General features: G+C 35.9%; 1 pseudogene; it reads right to left on the bottom strand.

Moving 5' to 3' along the window:
- Positions 1–14,492: 14,492 nt before the first annotated feature.
- On the bottom strand, positions 14,493–14,976 carry LOC114225107 (small ribosomal subunit protein uS17 pseudogene; annotated as a pseudogene).
- Between the last annotated feature and the right edge of the window lie 12,757 nt (positions 14,977–27,733).

The raw sequence follows: 27,733 nt of genomic DNA, 5'->3' as shown, positions 1-27,733 counted from the left end.
TCAGTGGTCTGGCCTGCATACTCCCCTCTGTTTTTCCACTGCAGCCCCTGTTCTCATGCGGTCCATTTGGAGGGTCTGTTATCTAAGACGTCGCAGTGCAGATACCTCTGCCACAGGTAGGCAGTTCGATCAATGCTCACCCCTTTCCTTCCACACTTCTTTCAAACCTGTGTGAATAGCCTCTGTCCTTGAACAACCTGGATCTAGTCTTTTCTAAAACAAAAGTCTGGTGGAAGTTCTTTTCTAGAAGTAGTGCAACAGTTTTGTTTTGTTTTCAAATTTCCTAAGTCAAAATAACTGAGTATCTTCCGGAGACAGGAAAGTTTGCCACTTCTTTTCATCTCCTTGCAGCGAAGCAAATACAAAAATAAACTTTGCATCCCCTTGCAAATAAGCAAATACAAAAATAAGCAAATACAAAAATAAACATTGAAACCAGAATCAACTGGGATGATTGTTTATCCTGACTTAAAATATAAGTTTCTTCCTAGCTTTTATCTGCTTTTCGATATGATTCTCATTTTTATGTCATTCCTCTCTAAACTCATTGTTTGAAATATTAATCTAACAGCCCATTAAACTCGGTCAAAATCAGTTGAAGACTTATTCCCCTTTTGTGTGGTCTAGAAAGGCGTAATCTTCACTCTCTTCATGGGGTAGGGTGGAGAGAGAGTACATTCAGTCTCTCTAGTCAAAGAAAATACAACAAAGTAATAATGTTAAGAATAATAATAGCAAACACAAATTGAGTTGTTCATTATTGTATGCATATTTGTGCTAGGGAGATCTGTGAAATGGGTATAATGAAGAAACCCAGGCATTGAAATATTAAGTAGCTCAAGTGCTGAATCTGGAAGTGAAAACTAAAACAATATGGCTCCAGGCTCAATATTCATCATTATGCTATTGGATTTCCGTATTAAATGCTAAAATTGCATATCCTCAAAAGAGGGCTGTTTTTGCTGTTGTTGTTTAACTTTGTATTCTTAATTTTTTTAAGATCGAAAGAATTAAGGGCATTTAAGACTGTGAGAACAGTAGATGTCCAGAAAGCAGATATAAGAGAGAATTAGCAGGGAGGAACATCGGCCTTAAAGATTCTTCTTTCAATGGAGGGAGTGAGGCTTAATACTATTGTTACCAGACTTTGTAGTATAAAGAAATGGATGAAACACAAAATCCAGAAAATGTATAAATGAGAATAATCTCAGGTTAAGTGAAGTGCTGTGATTTTCCATATCTATTTTCTTCAGAATTTCTTCTTGTGTTATTTGTGAAGGAAGGAGAGAGAATGAAAAGGATAGATTGGGTTGATGTATAAGGCTTTCTAGGGTAAAATGCTTTCCGTCAAGCTCCTTGCTCCCTGTGGAACATTTTTAACTACCTTTTCAGTTTCGATTGACAATATCTTCAGTTCTCAGTGAAACTCTTCCCTTAACAGCCAGGACACAGTCTGTTTTTCCTCCTACTTCTGTGAACTGACTTCCCTAGTATCTTCCTGAGATCTTTCTCTTTCTATCTGTCAAATCAGGGTGTGTCCTAAAGATGTATTTTGTAATTTTTACCATTCATTCATACACAAACTCTTTCCCCTCATCACTGTGGTAATGTCAGCTCATATTTTTGCTTCTCATTAAATATTTGTTCAGCTAAATTAATAATTACAGAACTATAAATCTCTGATTTGTCAAAATTTGATAAGATAATTTTATAGTGGATACTATTGCCATAGTTTTTACATAGAAAAATAATTGATGGTTTCTAAAAATTACTATTTTTCTCCTTCTTGGCAGACTATAAACAATCCTTTGTTAATTGGTTCTGTAGCCATTATCTATATATAGTTAGACATTTAAACATCTGAAATATCCTGCCTTCTTAAAATTTATACTTTTAGTAACTTTTTTGTTTTTTTTTAAGATTTTATTTATTTATTTGACAGAGACACAGCGAGAGAGGGAACACAAGCAGGGGGAGTGGGAGAGGGAGAAGCAGGCTTCCTGCTGAGCAGGGAGCCCGATGCGGGGCTCAATTCCAGGACCCTGGGATCATGACCTGAGCCGAAGGCAGATGCTTAACCAACTGAGCCACCTGGGCGTCCCACTTTTCTGTTCATTTAAAAATTTCAGTGTTCTGGGGCGCCCGGGTGACTCCGTCATTAAGTGTCTGCCTTCGGCTCAGGTCATGATCCCAGGGTCCTGGGATCTAGCACCGCATCGGGCTCCCTGCTCGGCGGGAAGCCTGCTTCTCCCTCTCCTTCTCCCCCTACTTGTGTTCCCTCTCTCGCTGTCTCTCTCTGTCAAATAATAAATAAAATCTTTAAAAAAATTTTTTTCAGTGTTCTTATTCACATTTGTAGTGGCAAGCACAGCCCAAATATATTTTTCTAGATCCAAATCTACATTACCCACTTGAAAGAGAATTTGAGTTGCCTGCACAAATCCTAGAAAATAATATTACTCTATTGAAGGAAAAAGAAACTTGTTTTAAAGGAACAAAAACTCTAGTGACTAGAGAGGTTTTCGCAATGATTTGCAAAAAAAAAAAAAAAAAGTCTAGACCCTGGACAACTTGCTGCAAACAGTGATTATGGTTTTGTAGTTAAAAGCACAGACTCTGGAACCAAATGACCTCGGTTCACATATCTTATTAGAGAAATGATTTTTAGAAAGTTACCCAACCCCTGTAGCTCATCTAAAACAGGGCCAATACAACTATTTCATAGTAAGCATTAAGATAATGAAGTATTAATAGTACTGACATATAACAAGCACTCAGCTATCACTCCTATCTGAGCAGTCAACCAGCCATAACTCCTTTATAAATACTTTTTTACTTTTCATAAGTGAATATAAATAAAGCAAAATTTTAGTTTCCATTTGAACTTTCTAAAATGTAGTGTTTCTGGGGTGCCTGAGGGGCTCAGTTGGTTAAGCATCTGCCACTGGCTCATGTCATGATCCCAGGGTCCTGGGATCAAGCCCTGTTTCGGGCTCTCTGCTCAGCGGGAAGCCTGCTTCTCCCTCTCTGCCCTGCTTGTGCTCGCTCTTGCTGTCTCTGTCTCTCTTTCTCAAATAAATAAAATCTTAAAAATAAATAAATAAATAAAATGTAGTGTTTCTATACTCATCTATCTTTAATTCTCAAGAAGTGAATAAAATATTGTACCTAATGTATGTGTATTTAAATATAAGGATATAGATATTTAATCAAAGCAAAAACTGTTGTGAAAATGCTGTTCTACATACACACATTTACTTTTATTACACAGCTAATATCATGAGCAGCAGTTCTGGTATGATGAACTGGGTCTTTCCTAGGACCAAGGATTAAGTCTTTTTCTCTTTGATCTTGATTAACTGGTCAAACTTCACAAAACCTCAACTGTTTCATCTTTAAAGTGGAGAAAGTAAGATCTGTATTGCAGTAGTGTTAGAAATAAAAGAACCCAAACTTTATTAGTTTGCCAGAGTTGCCATAACAAATACCATGGATTAGGTGGATATCACAGAAATTTATTTCCTCACAGCTGCGAAAGCTAAAAGTCCAAGATAAGGTGTCAGCAGGATTGGTTTCATTATGAAGGCTCTCTCTGACTCACAGATGGCTGCCTTCTCCCTTTGTCCTCATATGGTTGTCTCTCTGTGTGTGCATACATGTCTGATGTCTCTCTGCAGGTCCAGATTTCCTTTCTTACAGGGCTACCAGTCACTGGATTAGGGCCCATCCTAAGGACCTCATATGAATTTAGGCACAGATGTAAAGCCCTTATCTCTAAATATGGTTGCATTTGAAACATTCAGCCCATAACACTCTACCTTCTGAATCCCCCAAATTCATGACCTTCTCACATGAAAAATACACTCATTCCCACTTCAACAGCCCAAAAGTCTTAACCCATTACAGCTTCAGCTCTAAGTCCAAGATCTGTAAATATTATCTAAATGAAGTGTAGATGTAATTGAAGTAAGATTTATCTTAAGGTACATTTTTTCCTCTAGCTGTCCATCTATGAAACCAGATAAACTATCTGCTTCCAAAATGTAATGGTGATACAGATAGAGGGTAGATATTCTTTTTCCAAAAGGGAGAAATCAGAAAAAAAAAAAAAGAAAGAAAGAAAGGGGTCATTAGCCCCAAGCAAGACTGAAAACTAGCAAGGCAGATATTACTAAATATTAGGGCTCATTAAGACTAATCTTTCGCTCGACATGCTTCTCAAGGCCAGCCAAGGGAGCAGCCCCTGTCTCTGCAACCTTGGGCAACAGCTCCATCTTGTAGGCCCTGAGCAGTTGCTTAGGCCAGTGGAACCAACAAAACACTTCCAGCCCTCAGGCCTGTGTGTGTTCTGAGGTACTGGGGTTTAGGACGTCAACATAGAATTTTGGGGGGGACACAGTTCAGCCCATAACATTCACTATTTTCTTTTTAAAGGGCTATACAACTAATAAAATTTAACATGTGAACATCTTTGTTGTTTTAAAGAGACAAAAAATGAGACCAAGCAGTTAAGTGAATAGTTTAGGATACACTGATTGTTAGAAGCACAGCCAGGCTTAGACTTTTTTCCGCATTTTTCTGGCCATCTTTTATAATGTACCTTTGCAGATTTCTTTTCTCCTATGATTCCCTTAATCTTTAGATTAAACTTCTCTTTCTCATCTTCCTATTCTTCTGGAACAATTCCCTTCACTGTCATGGCTTCAAATATGACAACTATACTTCTGCTCAGGATTCTGCTCTCCATCTCCATCCCAGTTCTGTCACTGAGTTCCAAATCCTCATATCCAAATGACCACTGGACCTCTCCACTTGGATGTCCCCAGACTCCTCAATCCAGTAATTTTAACCCTCAAAGTATTGTCTTTTCAATTCCAATGTCCCCAAACTCCTTTGTTCAAGTAAATGGGCCATATGTTACCTCCCCTAAGCTAGAAATCCTGATAGGATTCTTAACTCCTTCCTGTCCTTTACCCCTCATACACAACGAACAACCGTGCGTTATTTCTTCCAGCTTCTTGGAAATCTTACATATGTCCACTCCTTTTCATCAACTCTTCTTCAGTTTTTAAAATTCTTTGTTTTGCCTTCTGTCTTTTGCCCATGATATTCTCCTGAATAGGAAAATAAATAACCAACTTCACATGTAACTAGTTTAACATCATGGTGTTTTGATACACACTTAGAAATAACTCCTAGGGAAACCTTGATAATTACACTGTGTTAGTGTCCTTTTCCCATGCTCTGTTCCCACCACACTTGGATCTATCATGGCACTTACTGCCCTGAATTGTTAGAGCTTGTTTACTCATTGGATCTCCACCCACTCCGCCATTAGACTGCACCTTTCTGATTTGTTAACCAATGTTTCTATAGCACTGCTTTCTTGAGACATAATAATCATTAAAGGCTACATGTGAAGAATGAATCCTGGCCCACAAGATCTTAATGCAATATTCATTGTGTTTTGTTAGGTTGTCATGTCTTGGGCTAAAATTATTGAAGCCACAAGGAAGAAAATGTATATAAAATCGATTTTATTTTTAGTAGTACAGTAGCAAAGGGGTAACAGGTAGGAAACAGTAGGATACAAATTAGGAAGTAGGATACAGTATCTAGAAGTGTATCGTTATTAATTTTGTGTCTCTGGATTTTTTGTTTTGTTTTGTTTTATTTTTTGCATAGAAAGCAAATTGAGGGATATGACCTATAAAAAGGTCTCAGTTCATTTTGCTTGCCCTGTCACTTTTACATTTAATTTGAGGTTTTGAAAAACTGATGCTTGAAAAACGTAGACATTTAACAACATTAGTGTTCAGTTATAAAAAAAAAATTGTGAGCAATAGGAGTAGTTATGCAAAGTAATTGTGAGGACCATAAAGCATTTTAAAAATACATATACAAAATAATGATGGAATGAAAGTGACAAAACCAGCCTGAAAAGTGGTTGCCAGTAGGCAATATTTAAACGTATTAGCAATTCTGACAAGGTAAATGGGCAAAGGAGTTATGCATGAAGTTGTCTATTGCAGAGTAAGCTGCAATCTGATTACAATAGGCAGAACTACAAGGAGACCTCAGAGAAAACTCAGGTCAAATTTTTGTGAGTTATCTTAGCAATGACAGTATTCAACTCCAAGGAGAAGGCATGGAATAAAATATATATATTGTGTGTGTGTGTCTGTGTGTGTGTGTATATATGTATATATGTGTGTATACACAAAGACACACACACTTTCCTAGGGTATTTCAGAAATTAGATGAGAAAGTTTATTAAAATATATTCTATTTAAATATTTTATCAATGCCATATAATATGTTAATATTTTATATTAAGGGTTTTGTATTTTGATGTGAAATAAATGGGATGCTCATTCTACTAACTGAAGATATCTGCAAAGAGCTGGGTACAGGTATGAAGAAGATGTCTGAATCTTACAAAATCAGGTGGGACTAAGCATTAATATTTGGCTTTGTTCTTTATTTCATATTCTGCCCTGACCCTCTTTTGTAAGGCAGCACTGAAAGATGCGAAGATGAAGGTGATAGAGGCAGTGTCCGGACAGTGAGGGGTTTGTCATTGATTTTCATACCAAAGAAAAGACATGTTACTAATATTAAAGTGTATCTCAAATGCTTGAGGTAGGGGTGGTGCACTTTCTAGAAGTTAAAAAAAAAATAACACTGCATAAAAAAATGTAACAATAACAATAATAAATCCTTTGCTCAATTTTCCCAAATTGCCTTCTAGGTCTTTTAAATATGTCATTATTTCATTGGTTCAGATTCTTACCAGAAATCTGATCTACCTGTTTCCTGAATGATTCTCATTACCAGGATGCTGTCTGGAGTGTAATAAAGGAGGTCTTTTTCTCATTGATGTATAATTGACATATAACATTATATTAGCTTCAGGCATACAACATAAGAATTCAATATTTGTATATATCATCACATTACCACCACAGTAAGTCTAGTTTACATCTGTCACCATACATGGTTACAATTTTTTTCTTGTGATGAGAATTTTTAAGATCTACTCTCTTAGAAACTTTCAAATATGCAACACAGTATTATTAACTATAATCACCATGCTCTACATTACATCCCCATAACTTATTTATTTTATAACTGGAAGTTTGTACCTTTTTAAAGGAGGTCTTACTGAAAGAGAAAGTGCATGTGTCATCTGTGACTCACCTCTTTTCCCTAAGTAGTAAATCTCTCCGATGCCACTTTTGACTTTAAGTTGATCGGGATAATTCAGGAGACCACTAAATAATTTTCAGTCTTAAACAACTTTATCTGCCAGTCCACCTTCATCTTGACAGAAGTCCTTTGGATGCTCTTACCATGGATCCTTGTTTGCCCCATCCCAGTAACCTTGAAGCCTAACTCTTGATTGGGCAAGCTTTCTGGGATGATGTAGAGGCACCTATTCTTACTAATTCCTCAGTTATGTATACTAAAAATAACTACCCTATGTGACAGTAATGAGACGTAATGATTTGTGTGTTTGTTGGACAATAGGGTGGGAGAAGAGGTTCTGTATGAATTCTGGGAAGGTCATTACTCATAATCACCGTTCTAACAAGCTAAAGTTGTGTTTTCTCCACATTAGCAACTGAAAAGCCTATTATAAATTGATCAGCCCGGAGAATGTTATACATAGGGTATATAATTCATTTACAGATACTCAGATTTATGTTGTTAAGCTATTATTTCCTAGGAGACTAATGTCTAGAAAGATATTCTTTCATTTTAGATTGCCCATTCCTATCAGTGAGCATGCATGTTTGTGTTTCTGTGTGTATGTATATATATACTTACACACCTATATATTCATAAATTATAAACAGATATTCACGTGTGTGGGTGTGTGTGTATATATATATGAAATGCAATAGATCATAATAGAGGTCATTAAATAGTTTAAAATTTAATGAAAATCTATGGAGGTATTCATTGATTCAAAGGCCTTCTCTGGACCTTATGATTTCCACATTCACTGCCATAAAGTGAATTGATACCTTTTTCTGAAATTTCCAGAACCAGTATATTAACTTTGGCTTGGATAGCCAAAAGCTAATTCAATCCTTAGAAATATTCTAAGAGCATAGTAAAATGATCCAAGTCATCAATTTATTTCATTCATCAAGAATTGGCTAAAAAAAAAATCTAAATTCCAAACAAAGGTGAATAGAGTACAAAAATCATAGAAGCATTGCCGAAGATTCCAGTATTTGACTTAAAAATAGTCTGTATGATAAGCTCCTGCCCATTCCCACCAGATTCCAGATTCCATACAATATCTATGTCCACTCTCCCTGCTTATAGTCTCTGAGCCTCTGAGGAGGATGTGGGTGAAGGAAGGAATTTATATCCTTAGGTTGTAGGAGAAAACGGCCTTCCTCTCACATAAAGGACTTTGAAATAAGTGTAAATAAGTGTATCTGGGTTGTTCTTTGAAAGATAAATTATAAATCAACACATAGCTTCTAGATGTCCAAGGTAGCAAGATTATATTATATTATTATAGTATTATATTATATTATATAATTATACCTAAGGGAAAAGAGTATCAGTCACAATAAGATAACAATGGAAGCCTTGAAAAAGGTGAGTTATCAAAGCCTTGCAAACCCCATCAACATTAATTAAATATCTTGTCCTATGGCAGGTTTATCCCTATTACGGGAATAGATGTATTAAGATATTGGAACATAAAGCTATTACACACTAGCATCATGTAATTCATTGTTCTTGCTCTCAAACCGAACTTCCGAGCGCTTGTCTGATAACTTAGGTAGCTTCCTTCAGTCAGGTTGATCAAGCCTTCATAGACACTGAGTCTGTCGATAGTCACATTTCTCATTTTAGTTTAATGCATAAGTCCTGACTTATATAGTTCACCATATTATGCTTGAATCTCCCTAAGTCATTCACCTTAAGTACACTGGCAAAATAATTTTCTGGACTTACCTAGTAAGGTCAGGTAAAGGATCAGGTAAATACCATTTAACTTAGCCTCCTGAAATCTAAATTTTACCAGTTCAAGTCCCTGAACCTCATCTATCTTTAAAATGTCAAAAATCCCTACTTTGTTGGTTTGTAATGGGTATTAAATGAGATTATATACAAAACAAGGTTGGCCTCATGCATTTTACATATGGCTCGTGTACCTTTACTTATCTTTCTGAACTTGAGAGCTCACTCAACTACCACTTTAATATTGTAGCCCTCTGGTGCTGTTACTATCACAGTTGGAAAAAATTCAAAGCACTATGCTAAACCTATATGGTATGCCAGTCTGTTGTTATTTCAATTAGAATATGCTTTTTTATTATAAAAGTAAAATGCATATTTAATTCAGACACATAGAAAGTTCTAAAAAGGGAAATTAAAATCACTCATAGCCAGTAGTGCACTGATAAATATTTAACAGGCTCTTTGAAATGCATGTGTTGATACTTATATAAGTTTTTATAATTTTTAGTGATATACAAATAACACTAAAATACACGATACTCTTTATTGTCAATTCTTTCTAACCTATTAACTTTCACAGAATGCTTTCATGGATTTTTGCCAAACTCTTTTATCTGTAGAAAACTATGGTTGTGGGGCACTGGATGGCTCAATTGGTTGAGTGTCTGACTCTTGATTTCGGCTCAGGTCATGATCTCAGGTTGTGAGATCAAGCCCTGCATTGGACTCCCCACTCAGCCCAGAGTCCGCTGGAAATTCTTTCCCTCTGCTCCTCTCCATGCTCGTGTGTACTCTCTCTCTCTCTCTTTTTCTTTCTCTCTCTCTCTAAAATAAATAAGTCTCTTTTTTTAAAAAGAAAAAGTATGGTTGTAACCCAACAGTAATTCAGCAAATGGAGTTATAGCCTAATCATCTAGTCCTTTTCCCAATAAATGGTCATTAAATCTTATTTGTGATCTATCTGTTAGACTCTTTCTTACCTTTTGCAAATTACATTCATTAAGTGAAACATCTTTCAGCTTCGGCACTAGACATGGCACATTTTACTCTACATTATTAACATGATCTCCATCACTTTCTTAAGTCTAGGCAAATAACAAAACATTGAATCAAGGCCTGATTTGTATCACAGGCTCATTTCAAGCTATCTAAGTGGCATCATTGGAGGTAAAGTTAGGAAAATATGCCCAGTTGTACACCATTATACATTATTTCAAACAAATAGACACAAATAACCTTAAGAGCATAAATAATAATAATTTGCCTTAAGTGCATTTTTTTTCCTAAAGTACATCTGAATTTTTTTTTTAACCTGGGTTATGTGGATGGTAGATTCTCTGAGTTTTGGCAGAGAATCTTTCATTATTGGGTGCCTGGGTGGCTCAGATGGTTAAGCATCTGCCTTCAGCTCAGGTCGTGATCCCAGGGTCCTGGGATCGAGTCCCGCATCGGGCTCCCTGCTCCTTGGGAGCCTGCTTCTCCCTCTGCCTCTCTCTCTCTCTCTCTCTCTCTCATGAATAAATAAATAAATAAATCTTTAAAAAAAATAAAATAAAACTTTCATTATTTTGCTCTAGTAAGAATAAGATTCTATTAAGAGAAGGAATAAGTTTCCTATAGGAATCGAAGTTCAGGACATGTCCACCCATAAATTTATTATTGCTCTATTGATTTCTTACCACATCACTCCATTGTCTTCTTGTCACGGAGAAATCCAGTATCAGGGATTTTTGGTCTTTTGTCAGAAACTGCTTTTAGTTGGAAAAATTTAGGATTTTTGTGAACTTTTAATTTATAAATTTTTGTGCTGTGAGAATGTATAGTCTGTTTCATTTTTATCTGAATGTGTAAGCTCTGCTTTATTATTTTCTCTGGGCATTCAGGGCTATTTTATAATGTTGGAAAAATTATCTTCAATTATGTTTTTCATTGTTTTCCTCTCTATATCCTTTCCTTCTGATATTCCTACTAAACAAATTTCGGAGCTACTCAACCTACCCCTTCAGATGAACTCTTAGTCATACCTCTCCACTTCTGGTGTTTGTGCTATATGAGGATAGAGCCTTTTTTTTTTTTTTTTTTTTTTTGCTTTTGTGGGAGTGTGGGTGGCATTCTGTATAGTGGCTGAAAAAACAGCTTTGACAGAAAGGCCTTGGTCTCTGATATTCTTAAAGACTACAATTCTAGGTGTTACTTAATACCTAAATTTTTTCAGTTTTCCCTGGATCCATTTTTTTACCCTGGTAATATTGTTGTTTCCAGGTACTTGATTTGTGTTTTTAGATTGCTCCTTTAGTGTAATATCATTATTGCAGTATTTTTGTTCCTAATATTGCACATAGCAACCTATTATTATTTTTCAGTGCAATATTTTCTTAATCATACATCTCTGAGAATTCAATTAAATGGTTTTAAAGTGATAGTCAAGTAAAAACTATTTACTTCTGGGGCCAGTTATTTCATTTTCCATCTTATTTTTATCATTCATACTTTTGTATTTCCTTGATTTCATAGTGTTAGGCTATTTATTCATATGTATAAATGATGAGTCAGACTGATTAACACGTGTGGAACCCTCTGCAGTTGTGTGTATAATATACATATCACCTAGTTGATTTTGCTCATGCGTGGTTTTGCTCTGCTGGTTCTATGGATGTGATGAAGCATGCTCTTTGGTCAGCAAATATTCTATTAGATCATACAGAAAAGAAGGCAGCTACCAAAAACGTGTAACTCTTTACTCTGGAAATGGAGCATTTAGTTTATTTTACTCTAGCATAGAACCAGTTTTTCTTTTTCTTCTTGATCTCATTGTTATAGGAATCTGGACTTACAGAGGATCTGCTAATGATGTTTCTATCTTCCGTGTAGTAAAATTCTTCAGTCTATGTCTGTTAATTTGGGGCATTTATTCTACATTTGACAGGTATTTCCCACCTGCATTTTTTTTTTTTTAGTTCTTTTAGAGATAATAGTTTTACATTCCTACATGCTCTATATGCATTTTATTTTGGAGTAATAAACAAAGTATAGCTATATTATTTTTTTTTCTCCAAGTGATTAGCCAGTTACTTTAGCACCATATATTAAACAGGTCTCTTTTTTCACTAATTTGAAATGCCACTTTGATCATTTGCCTTGCAAGATGCTACTATTGGGGGAAACTGGGTAAAGGAAATAAGGGATCTCCCCATATTATTTCTTAGAATTGCATATAAATCTACCATGTTCTCAAAATAAAAGTTTAATCTTGAAAAATAAGATGTTCAGTTGAATATTAAGTATTTACATGTTTTAGATTTGGGGAAAATTTTACTCTCTTATTAATTTTCGTATTGCTTTAATTTTGTGTCTAACTGTATATTGGCTTCAGACTCAGTATATTGGTTTTTTTTTTTGCTTTTTGAAAAAGGCAGACAAAATATAGAAAAATATAAATATAGTATAAATATAGAGAGCACATAAATTATGAAAAATGTTTTGTGAATAAATTATTATTTTCAGATGGTACTAGATAGAGTAGTGTTTATACAGATGTTTAAAAAGATGGAGATGTAAGGTAAATATCATAAAGATTTTCTCCACAGGGCTAACGTAACTTTTTTTTTTTTTAAAAAAAGGCCATGCTTAAAATACATGAAAAAATAATTTTCCTTCAAGGAGGGAAACTTGGGAACAACTCTCAATTTTCTTTGTAAGTTAAACGTTGCAACTTAATTGCAAAAGAATTTAGGCAATCTACCAAGGAAAAGGATAAATGATTATCATATGGATTTGGAAATTGAACATGAGAACTTACATGGAAAAGTTCTGTAACTCTATGGCAACAATGAGAAAATTAATCTTCCTGGGTCTCCTTGAAAGATCCAGCCTTTACTGTAAACACAATAAATGTACACACACACACACACACACACACACACACACACACACACACACTACATCACTGAATAGCAGAGGCTGATGAAAGTAAATGGAGAATCCCAATAACACCCACATTATAGGTATAAATAAGCCTGTGAAATGGAGATCCCCAATTTCAATGTAAGATTTGGTAGAGATGAATCACTGAGGAGCAGTGGAAAGAGGTTTATAAGATGAGCATGCTATATTATCCTTTGACATTCCCTTTTGAACATGCAACTTAAGGCAGAGATTTTCACTTCCAAGGGAAGGAAATCCAAATCAACATAGTTAAAGCTAACCCGGGGGTGGATTGGAAGGATATAAAATATCTCTGAGAATTAAATGAAGGGTTGTCAGAACAGGGCATCTCAGAAGCTTTATAGATTGGACTCGAGGGCTTGATCCTCTAAGATTCATTCCATTCCACATAAGCTTCCTGGGTTCTCTCACATGGTAAAAAACTTGGTCCCAAGGAAATTCTTGGAAATATACTTAGTACTTGATGCCCGTAGAGAAGAGAGAATTCTTCCTGCTAGTCCCACTTAGAAAAATCCCACAGAAAGACTCTACCTACCCTAACTTGAATCATATAATTATTCCTATACTAATATTTGGCCAGATTGATATGTACTATTATTGAACCCACCTACATCTGTAAGTAGAGACTGACCCCACCAAACTGTAAGTAGAGAGGAATGTTTGGGGATGATCAAACTGATAGACACTGCAGGGACAAAGTTAACAAACAAGATCATAGAAAAGTGCTGTAAACATATTCTGATGACAAAAAGAGAAAATAGAAAATTTCTTTCCTCTTTATTTTTGCTATACTTTTTTCTCCACTTACCTTAATAGATAGTCCTCTTTTCTTTTCTAAACGACTGGTATTGAGAATTCAGTATAATGTGTAAGTTGGGGAAAACTTCAGTAGACTCCTTATACTTACTTATACTCCTTTTACTTAGCTATAGCAAATATAGAAGCTATTTGTAATCTTTTTTTTCAATATTGAAAACCAATAGCACACACTAAATAACATAGAGTCTTTGTTAATAAGTTGTGAAAAAATTAAAGTACTACCCTGAAACTCTTGATTAAGTGATGGACATTTGCTTTTCTTCTGGCGTCACTAATCACTCTCTACAAGTATGAGAATATTTGTATTATTCAGTGTACTTGAAAATAACTTATCAAATGTTTTACATTTTATATACTGTTACCATCCATAATTGAATAGATACAATGTGGAGATTATTAATCAGGCTGTGATTTGGGGCTAATTTATGTGCAGCCAGTGGAATATGATAGGTGGGAAAAAAGCCAACAGGACCACATTGAAATTTTAATTTACCGCTCTTATACTACATAGATGCAGAGATTTACTTCCATACTACACCATACTTATATTATACTCCTCTGTGCCTTCCAAATTGTGGAATACAATTAAATACCAAATACAGAAACCAATGTTGGTCAGAGAATGGAAGTTGGGGATGTATTTTGCAAACTCTCAAATCTATCAGAAGTGTTTCATTTGGAAAACTGTTTTTTTTAAATTGGGAAAATGACTTTATTTTCTGGGGGGTGTGGGCAGATGTCTAGTCTGAGAACTTCTAGAATCACTTCTTGGTGCCAGGATCCTTCATGACTTTGAGCACAATAATGCACACAGTCTTGCTCAAGGGCCAGCACTTGCCCACTGTGCAATCCTTGAAGCGATCTGAACATCCCTGAAGCAGGCGACAGGTGCACAGACATGATCTTGTGGTGTTTCTCAAAGCAGTTGTACCTGCAGATATACTGGAGGTAGTCTCCACGGATGACAGTGGTCTTCTGTGTCTTCATCTTGGTCACCACACCAGACAGAATCCACCCTCAGATGGAGACATTACCAGTAAAGGGGCATTTCTTGTCAATATGGGTGCCCACCATGGCCTCCTTGAGCATCTTAAAGCCCAGACCAATGTTTTTGTAGTGTGGCAGGAGCTTGTCCTTGCCAGTTTCTCCAAGCAGGACCCTTCTCTTATTTTGAAAGATGGTTGGCTGTTTTTTGTAGGCACGCTCAGTCTCAATGTCCACCATCTTCCTGGCTGCCCGAAAAAAAAGCAGAAAACATTTTAACTATAAAAAAATACCATACAGTGTTTCCTTCCCCCCCCCCCACAAGAATCACTGTATTATTTATTCATTGGATTTCTTTAAATTTAAAAAATTAACTTTGGTAAACTTTTAGTATTTTGTTAGTGGCAATAAACTTCAAGAAGAAATCTTTATATCCCTTGCTGTGGGCTATTGTGATTTTGGTATTAGTATCTGGAAACCTATTTTCACCCTTTTTAAAGGTGTTAAAAATAAATCTCCTAGTCAGGAAAAAAGCCTCGTGGTTAAATGAATTAAACTGTCCTCTGTACCTAGCAGGCACCATAAATAATCCATTAAGAGTTTGGGGAACTTCATTCCCACATACCTTATATTATCTAATGCACAGCTGATTCACCCTGGGTTCTAAAAGACATGAAAGCTTCAAGGTTTGTGTCAAGGCCAATCCTGTAAGAGATTCAGCAAAAGTTAGTTAGTTCAGGCATATTTTAACTAAGAGTTAGCAATTGTTCTTCATTACATTCAATATGCTAATGTATTTTTTGAGATAAAAAAATGTGTCTTCTGTTTGGAAAAATCAGACTATAGTTCTATAATGAAAATTCCATAGAAAGAAGTATTACTTAAAATGACAACAGAGAGAAAACAAAACAAAAAAACCAAAAACTTATAGCAAAATAAAATACCCACTGAAATCTTTTCTTCATAATTACAAGAGAGTCATATAAGAAAACTAAAGTACAAGTATTATTTTTAAAAAGTGACTCATTGAGGGAAGTATCAGTATTCATTTTTAGAACAATGGTGTAATAGTATTCTGAAAAGCAGGTAAAGATAAGTTTTGGAAAGTGAAACCAAAGTTCATGTATGGAAAATGTAAAGAAATTCATAAACAGAAATGTTATCAGAGTTCCAAATACATGTGTTTTTTTACTACTCTAGAAAGTTGTATTGTTTTGTATGTACTTTTAAAATTTCCCTGACCTTCATGTGCTTTCGTCTTAAGAGCTGTGTGAGGTGATTAGATAGAATAGTCATTATCACACCCATTTTTTTTACTTAAGTTTGATTTTATTATTTTTTTAATTGAGGTATAATTGACATAACATTATATTGGTTTCAGTAGTACAATGTAATGCTTCGATGTTGTACACATTGCAAAATGACCACCACAATAAGTCCAGTTAATATCCATCACCATATATTTTTACAATTTTTTTTTCTCATGAGAACATTCAAGATCTACTCTCCTAGCTACTTTCAAACATTTAATACAAATATTATTAACTACAGTCACCATGCTGTGCATTACATCCCCATGATTTATTCATTTTATAACTGGAAATTTGTACCTTTGACCCTTTTACCCATTTTGCTCACCCCCAGCCCCACCTCAGGCAACCACTGATCTTTTTCTGTTCTCTATACCCATGAGCTCAGTTTTGTTTTATTGTTTGTTTAAGATTCCACATATAAATGAGATCATATGGTATTTCTCTTTTTCTGTCTGATTTATTTCACTTAGCATGATGTCTTCGTGGTTCATCCATCTTTTGCCACAAATGGCAATATTTCATTCTTTTTTGTAGCTGAATAATATTCCTGTGTGTGTGTGTGTGTGCACATGCACACATGTACATGCCACATCCTTATACCACATCTTTATCCTATCCTAAATTCATCCATTGATGCACATTTAGATTGCGTCCATGTTTTGGCTATTATAAATAATGCTGCAGTGAACATGGGGGTACAGCTCTCTTACTGAGTTAGTGTTTCTCTTTTCTTTGGTCAATTTTATATTCTTCTGGGTCAGATGGTTAAGTGTCTGCCTTCGGCTCAGGTCATGATCCCAGGGTCCTGGAATCGAGCCCCACATCGGGCTCCCTGCTCAGCGGGGAGCCTGCTTCTCCCTCTCCCTCTGCCTCTCCCCCTGCTCATGCTCTCTCTCTCTCTCTCTCTGTATCTCTCTGTCTCAGATGAATAAATAAAATCTTTAAAAAAAAAAGAATTGCATCTTCTTCACATCCTTACCAACACTTGTTATTTTCTTTTTACCTTTTTGTTAATAGCTTTTCTAACAGGTGTGAGGTGATATCTCATTGTGGTTTTGACTTGCATTTTCCTGATGATTGGTGATGTTGAACATCTTTTCCTGTACTTGTTGACCATCTGTTTGTTTGGAAAAATGTCTGTTCAGGTTCTCTGCTCATTTTTTTAATCAGATTGGGTTTTTTTTGCTATTGAGTTATATGAGTTCTTTATATATTTTGAATATTAACCTCTTATCAGATATATGATTTGAAAATATTTTCTCCCATTAAGTAAATTGCCTTTTCATTTTGTTGATGGTCTCCTTTTCCATGCAGAAGCTTTTTAGTTTCATGTAGTCTCACTTGTTCATTTTTGCTTTTATTGCCTTTACTTTTGGTGTCAACATACCTATCTTAAATGAGAGTAAACTAAGAAATTTGTCACTAAAAGATTGGGCCTGGAACGCAGATATTTTTATTCTAAAGCTAATATGCCTTACAGCTCAACGTGCTCTCAAAATTTTAGATACAGATGTAGAAGTATGAGACAACCTCAGTAACACTGAGGAAATTTAAACTTCCTCAGTCTGTGTTAATATATTCCTCACAAAATCTGTTTTATCTGGTTCTTCTTTCTTTTTTATCAACCCCAGAAGCATCTCTCATTTATGAAACCATTCCTTGATAATGGGTGACACATAAATTTGTAAAACATAAAATATCATTAACAATGTTTTGAAATAATAGTTACTTATTTCCTGGTTGATTTACTTCATTAATTTTTCTTTTGGATATTAAGTTCCATGTTGCTAATGGTCGTAATCTCATTACTTGTCTCCTAGTTAAATCATGCACAGTTAAGTTGACACACACCTTCAAAACATAGGGCATACCCAGAATCAGAAATGATATAGATTCATCAAATTTCAGAATTGACTTCATACAAAGATGCTAACAATCTTATCTAAGTAAATAGCAAAAAGTGAGTTTTTTAAATGTATTAGTGATTTTAAGATAGGACTTTCAATTACATTCACACATATCAACCCAGATAGATGCTAAAATAAGCATAGTTTGTTAAAGGTATGAGATTTTACTCTTAACAATGGTATTTGCTCAATTCCATGCAGTTTAATAGGCATTGAAAAGATGTGTATCAGTTCTTACTTTAAGAATGCTTACTTTATTTTTTTTAAGATTTTATTTATTTATTTGTCAGAGAGAGAGAGAGAGCACAAGCAGGGAGTGAGAGCAGCAGGCAGAGGGAGAAGCAGACTCCCCGCTGAGCAAGGAGCCCGATGCGGGGCTCGATCCCAGGACCCCGGGATCACGACCTGAGCTGAAGGCAGGCGCCCAACCAACTGAGCCACCCAGGTGTCCCTAGAATGCTTACTTTAAAAAAAAAAAACTGATTTAATATTAACCTGTTGAACTTTTTTGTTTGTTTTTATATTCCCCAAGACCCAAACATTGTATTTCATTTGCAAGAGGGATGGGGATAGTAACATTGGTTGCTTACCTAAGTGCCCAACCACTTTATAAAATTTCATCATTTTTTATTACACTTAAACATTCCAGTGATACCTGTCCCTCCTCCTTAAAAGTGTTTCTTAACATATTATGGATCGACTTACCAAAAGAGTCAAGAGTCTACATTGGGAAACCTTTCCATTCTTAAGGTAGTTAAGTAGTATCACCACCTTAAACTGGTTGGCCACCTCAAGTCCTGAACAAAATTGCAACAATACTGAGAATACATGTAACATTTCTAGAAAGTGAGAGAGAGAGAAAGAAATCACCTTTCAGTATGTGAGCAATGAGTATTAATGTTTATTACTCATTTTTATTGTTTTGCCATCTAATTGCCAATTTGCACAGGTAGAGGGGCTGGTGGGTGGGTACAAAGGAATGCTTGTGAAGTGACAGCTGGCTGTTGCTAACTGCTCTGTGCCAGTTAGCAGTTTCCCTGGAACTAATGCACAATGAATTTATCTTCTTAAGAAAATATGACATTCTGTCCTAGATAGATTTTAAAAACAAACAGATGCTATCGGAAATATTTCTTCAAGGGGTGCCTGGGTGGCTCAGTTGATCCACTGAGTGACTTCCTCAGATATTAAGAGTCATCCTTTTATCAGCACGAATAGGAATACTTAAGGTGGGATAATCATATTTATAGCCACAGGGATGAAAAGGATACTCTTTGCTAGAGATTTCCTAAAGTGAATTGATGGCCCACCATAAGGGTCCAAACAATAGTTCTGAGAGGCCTATCCACTCAGTTGACATCAGACATCCATATCCATCCACTAAAACCCAGTGTTAATTTGTTGCAAGTTAACTCTTAAGTTGCCCTAGACACACACTTCCTCTTTTGTCTGCCAAACACATCCTTATATACATAGGCCCAAACGCACAGAATGAGGAAAAAAGAGACCCATATCTAGAATGCTGCTTTCTTTGCTAATATCATCAGATCTAAGGTGGTTTGGTGTGAAACATTTTTCCTTGGGACACCGAAATGGGTTTTCATAGGTCAAGCACTCAGAAACATCCCAGTTAAAAGAGTCTTTTTGCTTGAAGTTTAAACAATCAACCTAATGGAGTTAGGCTCCTTCTTCTCATTTTACATGCCTAATCAGCCAAGGTGTCAGGTCTCATTAACACATTGAATAACCAGTTTCACCTCCTTGTGTGATCAGTCTTTAGAGAACGCTACCTTTATTATCCCTTCATATGTGGAAAAGAGATTTGTAGTCAAATATGTTTAACTCTAGATGAAACACCATTAAATAGATTCCTTTACCACAAAAATCTCAGGACCTTTAGTGTACTAATATACTAGTACAAATTACTAATCTTTATGAGGGGATGACATATAGTAGACAGTGGTTTCCTGGTTTGGCAGAGAAAGTAAGCAGGCTAACTTTCCTTAGGAACAGGCACTGGGAACAATTTCCCTGTAGTCCTTTTAGCTTTCTTCCAGTTCACACATCACTGGCTTCACAGAAATTAGCACCAAATCACAGTCTGATTAACAATCTCCACACTGCATCTATTTGTCTTCAACTATGGGTGGTAATAGTGTATTTAATAAGTTGTTTTCAAGTACACTGAATAAAGGTAGAACAAAATTCATGTTCTCAGATTTTATAATAAATGGGCCCCTCCTAGGAAATGATCTCTATCCTCACACTGTTAAAGTCCCATTGGTTCAGATGAGTGAAGGTCTCTGAGGCAAAAACAATAAATGTCCATTTTCTCATTCAATCGCATGAGGCTGACCTTCAATAAATATGATACCCGAGATGGATAGTTATTGTTGATAAAAGTAAGAAGTAGTGGTGACTAATTTTTTCTGAGGGTGCGTGCATGAGAGTTGACATTTGGAAAAAAAAAGGAGCAGCATTGAATGAGATCCCCTTTTGTACGTCTCTTCACCTGAAAACAAGCACCAGTCACTGCTGACTGGCATGGCTAAAATTTAGAGAGGGAATCCAGAGTGTTTCTAGCGAAGAAAACAGAGGACAGAGTTTTTAGGGTGACCACAACAGTTGGAAAGAAAAAGAAGAAATAAAGAAAAGGAGAGAAACAGAGAGAGAAAGTCCCATGTTCTGGATATAAACTCTGCCCAAATTTCTGACTGACCCCCTAAACTATGCATGTGTGGGCCAGTCTACCAGGAGCCCAGCCAAGCCAAAAAAAGCTGAACAGATTTCAGTGCTATTCACCCAAAGGAAGCAGGGTTAGAGATAGGGTTCAGCCAAGTTAACTGCCTGCTAGAAACAAAAACAAGCAAATAAAAAAAAAAAATCAATAATCTTCTGAGAAACATAATAGAATCTATTGTCTCTATCACATCCAATGTCTAAGGGTTCAGGATACAACTGAAAATTATTGAACACACAGAGAAACAGGAAAATGTGGCCAATACTCAAGAGAAAAGGCAATGAAGAAATACCAGTCCCTAAGTGTTTCAGATGTAGTAACAGAAATTTTAAAGCCATCGTTATAACTATGCTCAGGAAATACACTTGTTGTGAAGGAACAAATACAAATCCCAGCAGAGAAATGGAAGCTATAAAAAAAGAACAAAATGGAAATTCTAGAATTAAAAATTACAATTACTGAAATATAAAAATTAATCAGAGGGCTTATGAGCAGGTCCGAGATGACAAACTATGGGTCGGTAAGTCTGACAATAGAGCAATAATATTGATTCAGTCTAAAGAACAAGGAGGAAAAAAAATTAGAAAACAATTAAAATCTCAGGGACATGTCTAAGAATATCAAGAGTTCTATTCTGCATGTCCCAGGAGAGAAAAGAAAGAAACTGGAACAGAAAAAGTATTTGAAAAAAATTATGGCCAAAATATTTCCGAATTTATTTTTAAAAATTGCAAATTGAAAAATCTTAGCAAACCAAAGAAAGATATATCTGAGAGGCTTTCCAGTTCCACAAGTAAAGAGCCTGGAAATCACCACTTTGTTCTAACAGTAAGTAAAAAGCAAGACTGAACATCAACAACTCCTCTTGAATCTTTAAGAGAGGAAAGGACACAGGGAAAAACACTGCCCCAAGATTAGAAAGAAAGATGCAAAGACAGGGAGTCATAGCTCCCAAACATTCTGAAAGAGGCACGCATGACCCGAAACTACCCAGGAAATGGTGCCAGGGTAAGAACACCCGAACTCTAAGTGATGAATGGCTGAAGGCCTAGCATGGGCAACTCTGAAAGTTGAAAACCTCAAGAGGACCAGTCAAAGGGAGGACTCCGTCAAAAGGAGGACTCCACAATCCTATTAGATTCACCCCCAGCTGCTCAACCAATTCCCACAGTAAATGTTAGAGAATAATCCGCTCCTGTGTCCAGCAGGGCAGAGAACACAATCATTTTGAAATACATCAGAGCACTCTCGTTCTTAAGAAAGCCTGCCCTCAGGGGAAACTAGTACCAGAGCCTAATATTTGGTGTATGATCAGAGCTTAACTGACCTGGGGAAGGGAAATGTGTTCATAAAAAGTGACATACTCTCCTGTCATTAAAGTTAGGTAGCAAGTGAATAAAAGTTCAAATAGAAAGATGATCTTACAAAAATAAATTGGAGGCACCTGAGTGGCTCAAGTCGGTTAAGTGTGTCTGACTCTTGATTTCAGCTTCTGTGGTGATCTCAGAGTTGTGAGATCCCAGCATGGATCCTACTTAAGATTCTCTCCCTCTCTCTGCCCCCACCCCTTGCTCTTGCACACAGGCACATGCAGTTTCTCTCTCTCTCTCTCAAACAATAAAAAATTAAAAATAAATAAGTTGAAAAAGCAAGTTAAAATACTATTTCATTTTTATGAAAAAAGTGCTAAATGAGTGTATATGTAAAAAGTTTAGAAAATTATAGTGCTTTCAATTGCTTATCTCTAAACAATAAGATTATGGGCTTATTTTGTTTTTAAAAAGATATTTTTTTATTTTTTTTAGGGGGGAGGGGCAGAGAGAGAGGGAGAGAGAGAATCTTAAGCAGGCTCCACCTCACAACTCTGAGATCATGACCTGAGCCAAAATGAACAGTTGGACATCTAACTGACTGAAACAACCAGGCACACCTTTATTTCCTATTTTTAATGAATCATTATTAATTTACTTATTTTATAAGAGAAATAAGTAAAACAAAATCATTGTTCTTTTTTTAAAAACAAACTATAAGACTGTGAAGGTATATTGAGTTTACAGATTAATCCGGGGAAAAACTCCTAAAAAATCCTACTTCAAACAATTAACATCTGATATGCCCTGGCCCAAGTAATTAAAAGTATTTTTCCAATAATTAAGCTTAGTTCAACCTAGGCTTTTGATTATCCATTTGGAAACATGCATAATTGGGAATTGATTAGATATATTATATGTAACATACATATAAGTACATATGATATGTAATAGATGTATTCTATGAATCATATATTGTTTATATATACAACATAACATATGCATGCATATACATATCTTTGCATGTGTGTAATTTACCAAAAATTTCAACAAATAATGATATTTAAATCTGCTTATAAAAATACTGTAGGTCAGAAATTAGATTATTTCCTTATTTATAATTTCAAACACTCCTGCCAGCCCTATGTAGAAGTAAGTAAACTTATTCTTGGTTCATTGATTTCCCTCAAAGTGAAACAACTACTATTGTTTCATGGCTCAGAACAAGGTAACTCATGGGAAATTCCATGTAATCAGCTAGTAAGTAGCACTTACTCTGAATTAGATCCTAGGGAATTAATTAGTGACCAATCAAGTAAGTTTTACTGTGCTCAAATTGCCAGGATTGATTTGTTCTAATTTAGTACCTGAGTACATCAACACCTCCTCAAACAGAGCTCTAGAGCCAGCAGTTCATTATTAGGTATTATGTAGAATCATCACCAACCCTCAAAACAACAGGAAATGGCCTCTTCAGAAATGACTGCTAACAAGATTCCCATTGTGTCTGCAAGACAGACTTGATGGTTGCTCATTTCCATTCTGGTCTCAGCTATGAAAAGAAAAGCAACAGTGTAAGAAAATATTCTTTCTCCATTAATACTTTTAATATCTAGTCATGAACAGAATGTTTGTAGAAATATGAACTTTAAAGGTGCTTCTGGGAAGGGCTCAGAAAGAAATAAGGAAAAAATGTCATTTGAAACTGGAGGAAAGGTGATCTTTGTATATAGTCACAGACAACCTGGCTGAATGTGCTTTATTGTTGTGTAGAAAGCAGAACTTGTGGGTGATGAACTTAGATATTTAGCTGAGGGGAATTCAAGGAACATGTTGAAGGTGTGGCCTAGATTCTTCTTGTTGCAAATAGTAAAATATAAGAACAAGATAAATTGAGAAACAAAATGTTAAGCAAAAAGGAATCAGCTTTTGATAATTTGGAAAATTCTCAGCCTATCCAAATTACAGAAGACACTAATATTAAATTCACTGCTAGGAAAGTGTGCTCTGGAGAGAAGACCAAGCATGTGGCTGGACAAGCATTTAATGAAGAAATTAGATATGTGACTCTATACATCCATTCAACCATCTCAACAAAAGCTAGGAATCATGACGGGGTAATCCAAGAGGGATCCGTGGAGGATGGAGATGGGATAATTTAAGAAATATCTGTGGAAGACCTTTTTGTCTAATGCCATGAATCCCCATGACATATACAGAAGACCCATAAGGTTTCAGAGAATGTTTTATCAGTAGAAATACTTCCAGCTTGGACTGAAAGGGACAGGGACAAGACAAAATGAAAGGAGAGATGTGGACAGACTTCCAAAATTCTATAGTAGGAAACAGTCTGATATTGCTACTCAGGTACAAACGTGTTGGGAATGGCCAGCAGTCCCTGTACCGAGGGATGAAAGATGACTCCAAACTTTGCCGTAAAAGAGAGAAGGCAAGGGGGTCAACGCTCAGAGATGAAGACCTTTTGCTCTTCTTTGCTCTCGCTTTTATTGGTCCTTCAGGATAATCACACATCCTATCACTGTTTCTCAAGCACGTGATGTGTGACAAGGGGTCTTACTGGAACTAGGACGATCTGTTTATGGGAAAGATATGATATGCTAATCTGCATGTTCTGCGAGTTCTGCTAAACATAGCCTAAGGGACAATGCATACATCTCTTAGATCACAGGGTGGCTGTTTGGGCTAAGAGAGCTTTGGGGAAGGCAACTGCTGGAGCATTCCTACGACAGAGTGGTCACGCAGGCCTCGGCATTCCAAAGGCCTAAGCCCTTCTCCAAAACCTTCCCTGCCCTCTGTGGCCTCTGTGTTACATTTTAGCTAGCCAGGTATTACGGCTGATATCGTGCTCTACATTAAACCCCAACACAAACATGTACTATCCTTCAAGAAAAATGAAGAATGACATAGAAGAATGAGCCACAGGCATAGGGGCCCACAGAGACATGAGCACAAAGGCCTGTAGAGCTACAATTCCAAAGCAAAGGTCAGAAGCATGTGTACAGATAGAGAAGTTGGAGGCACAGACACACAAGTAGACACCCACTGAGCCACCAGAGGCTTATGAAGCCGCTCTGGGGACAGAGACTGTGGAGCAGTCTGAGTGCAAAGGGCTGTGGAGCTGGAGTAGATCTAGACAACAGAGCTGGGGGCCCAGAGGGCAGGCCTCTGAACCGCAAGGCATTATTCCCAGTCCTAGACATCTAATAGACTTTGGCTGCCGGGTTTTAGATTTGCTTGGGACCAGTGACGCCTTTATTCCTTCTATGTTCTCCATTTTGGAATAGTAATGTTTATAACTGTTATCACATCCCTATTTTATCATTGTATCTTAGAAGTAGATAGCTTGTTTTCTAGATCCACAGATGGAGAGGACTTTTGCTCCAGGATGAATCATATCCAGTTTGTCACTCATACCTGATTTTGATGATATAGAGGATGACATTTGGGACTTTTGAACTGATGATATTTAAATGAGATTTTGGACTTAGAGTTAATGCCGTATTATGTTGAAACTTTGGGGAATGTTGGGATAGAATGGATGTATTTTGTATAAGAAAATGTAAATTTGGGAGGCCTAGAGGGTGGACTGTAATAGTTGAGTGGTGACTCCAAAAGATATTTTCACATCCTTATCCTGAGACCTTATAAATGTTACTTCATTGGAAAAGGGGTCTTTGCAGATGTAATTGAATTAAGGATCTTGGGTAAAAAAACTCATCTAGATTATCTGAATGAGCCTTAAATCCAAGTGATGCACTAAGGAGGAAACTGAGATTGAAGAGATGTAGCCACAAGTCAGGGAGCACCTGGAGCCACCAGGTGGAAGAAGCGAGGAATGGATTCCTCTCCTAGAGCATTCAGAGTTCATGTAACTTCGTTGACATCTTGATTTTGACTCCAGATTGAGAGAATAAATTTCTGTTATTTTAAGCCACCAAGTTTGTGGTAATTTATTGCAGCAGCCCTAGGAAACTAATATAAAACTGTAGTCCTTGACTGGGAACTAGGGGAAAGGAAGTCTCCTTTTTTTTGGTCATGCACTCCATAGACGTGGAGCTTCTATCATGCTGAGTGCAGGAGTTGGTGGGGGCACAGATCATACTTGTGTCTGTAGTGGACACAAGTGCCACATACTCTTACTGCTCTTACTGAATTTTTGTAGACTCTCGTGAATAAATGTTTCTTTTTTGTTGTTGTATGTCCTTAGGACCATTTCCAGATACTTTAAATGGTTGGTGGGGTTTTTATAAAAATGATTTTCACCAATTATGGTTGTTTTGTTGAGGATCTGCTCTGCAAAGCTCCTCACACTGGCATTCCAGAAGTGGATCTCCCAAGGCTTTGTGTTTATTTCTCCCTAATACAGACTAAAACAACACAAGTAAGTGAAATAGAGACGTTCAGTTAAAATAATCATATACTTTGTCAGTACATGGTCTTATTTACTCACATATATTTAAAAAAATTAAATGCCATGCTAGTGTGTTTAGTTGAAAATATGTAATTTTCTTTTACAAACTCATCTGGCAAGAACATAAAAATGCAATTGGCTTAAAATGAAGTCATTTTCAGCAGCCTTATCAAGTATTTTTTTATTCCCAATGGTATATTCAAAAATAGTGCAATCTTGCTCTCACAATCTTCCAAACTAGAGCCCTCATATTCTTTGAGTATAGGCAAAACTGGTTGTGTTTTTTTTTTTTTCATAAAAAATAATCTTAGTTCTGTCTTTTTATAGTTTTTATAAGCCTAGAATCTGGATAATATTCCATCAGGGCTAAAATATGTCAGGCTTTAAAATTTTTACAATCCCAATTAAAAAGATAAAAAAATCTATATTGCCATCTGCTTGATTTTATCTAAATAATGCACATATCTTTTCAATCAGCCACCCAGAATTCTTGCATTTTAGGAACTCTTAGGAGTGTTTATATTTTATTGTCTTTTTCCAAGTCCTGCCCAGAGTGCTATAGAAATGATTAATATTCCAGAGAACTGTGCTGAGATATGTTATTTATCTAGTTTCTCAAAAATCAGAACTCTGCTTTCAAATCAACTCAGATCCTGAAAAATTACAAGCATAAAATATATATTACTTACAAAAATGTTAGACATATTCTAATTTTACTAATGCCAGTGATAAGAAACACCTAGTGAATGTCTTTACATTTTCGGTAATATGCATTCAAAAAAATTACATCATACAATGTTTCTTTTTCATTGCTATAACACCTCATCATCATGTAATAGTAAATTTCTGTAGATTCCCAGAAAGTAAGTGGTTCATGAGCCTTCTTAATCACACTCCTCAGTATTTAATTACATCATAGAGCTGTTAAGATTTATTAATAGCTGAAAATCATTTTGAATTTGAAGAGTGTCAACAGTCTGATCATTATTAATTTATATGGAGAAATGCAAGACACTATAAACAAAAATTGAACTCTTTCCAGGACCAGGTGCATTTTAAAAATGTAAATACGGAAATGCAGATAAAGTCTATGTTATTCTAATCTATAAAAATTGTTTTTATAAAATTATGATTTATTACTTTAAAAACTAAATTAGAATAATTAGTAGGTATATATTTGTTCAATACAAGACTCAATGTATAAATTTTGGGCATTCTTATGTTTTGGTGATTTACGTGAAGGAATAGCTTCAGAATCAACATTTCTTCTTTGTGTAATAAATTCTAACAATCTA

The sequence above is a fragment of the Eumetopias jubatus genome, unplaced genomic scaffold (assembly GCF_037043125.1).
Source record: "Eumetopias jubatus isolate StellerSeaLion01/CBP00866 unplaced genomic scaffold, mEumJub1_p1.0 scaffold_3, whole genome shotgun sequence".
Lineage (NCBI taxonomy): Eukaryota > Metazoa > Chordata > Mammalia > Carnivora > Otariidae > Eumetopias > Eumetopias jubatus.
The sequence above is the reverse complement of the archived record's forward strand: the minus strand, read 5'-3'. Positions and strand labels throughout refer to the sequence as shown.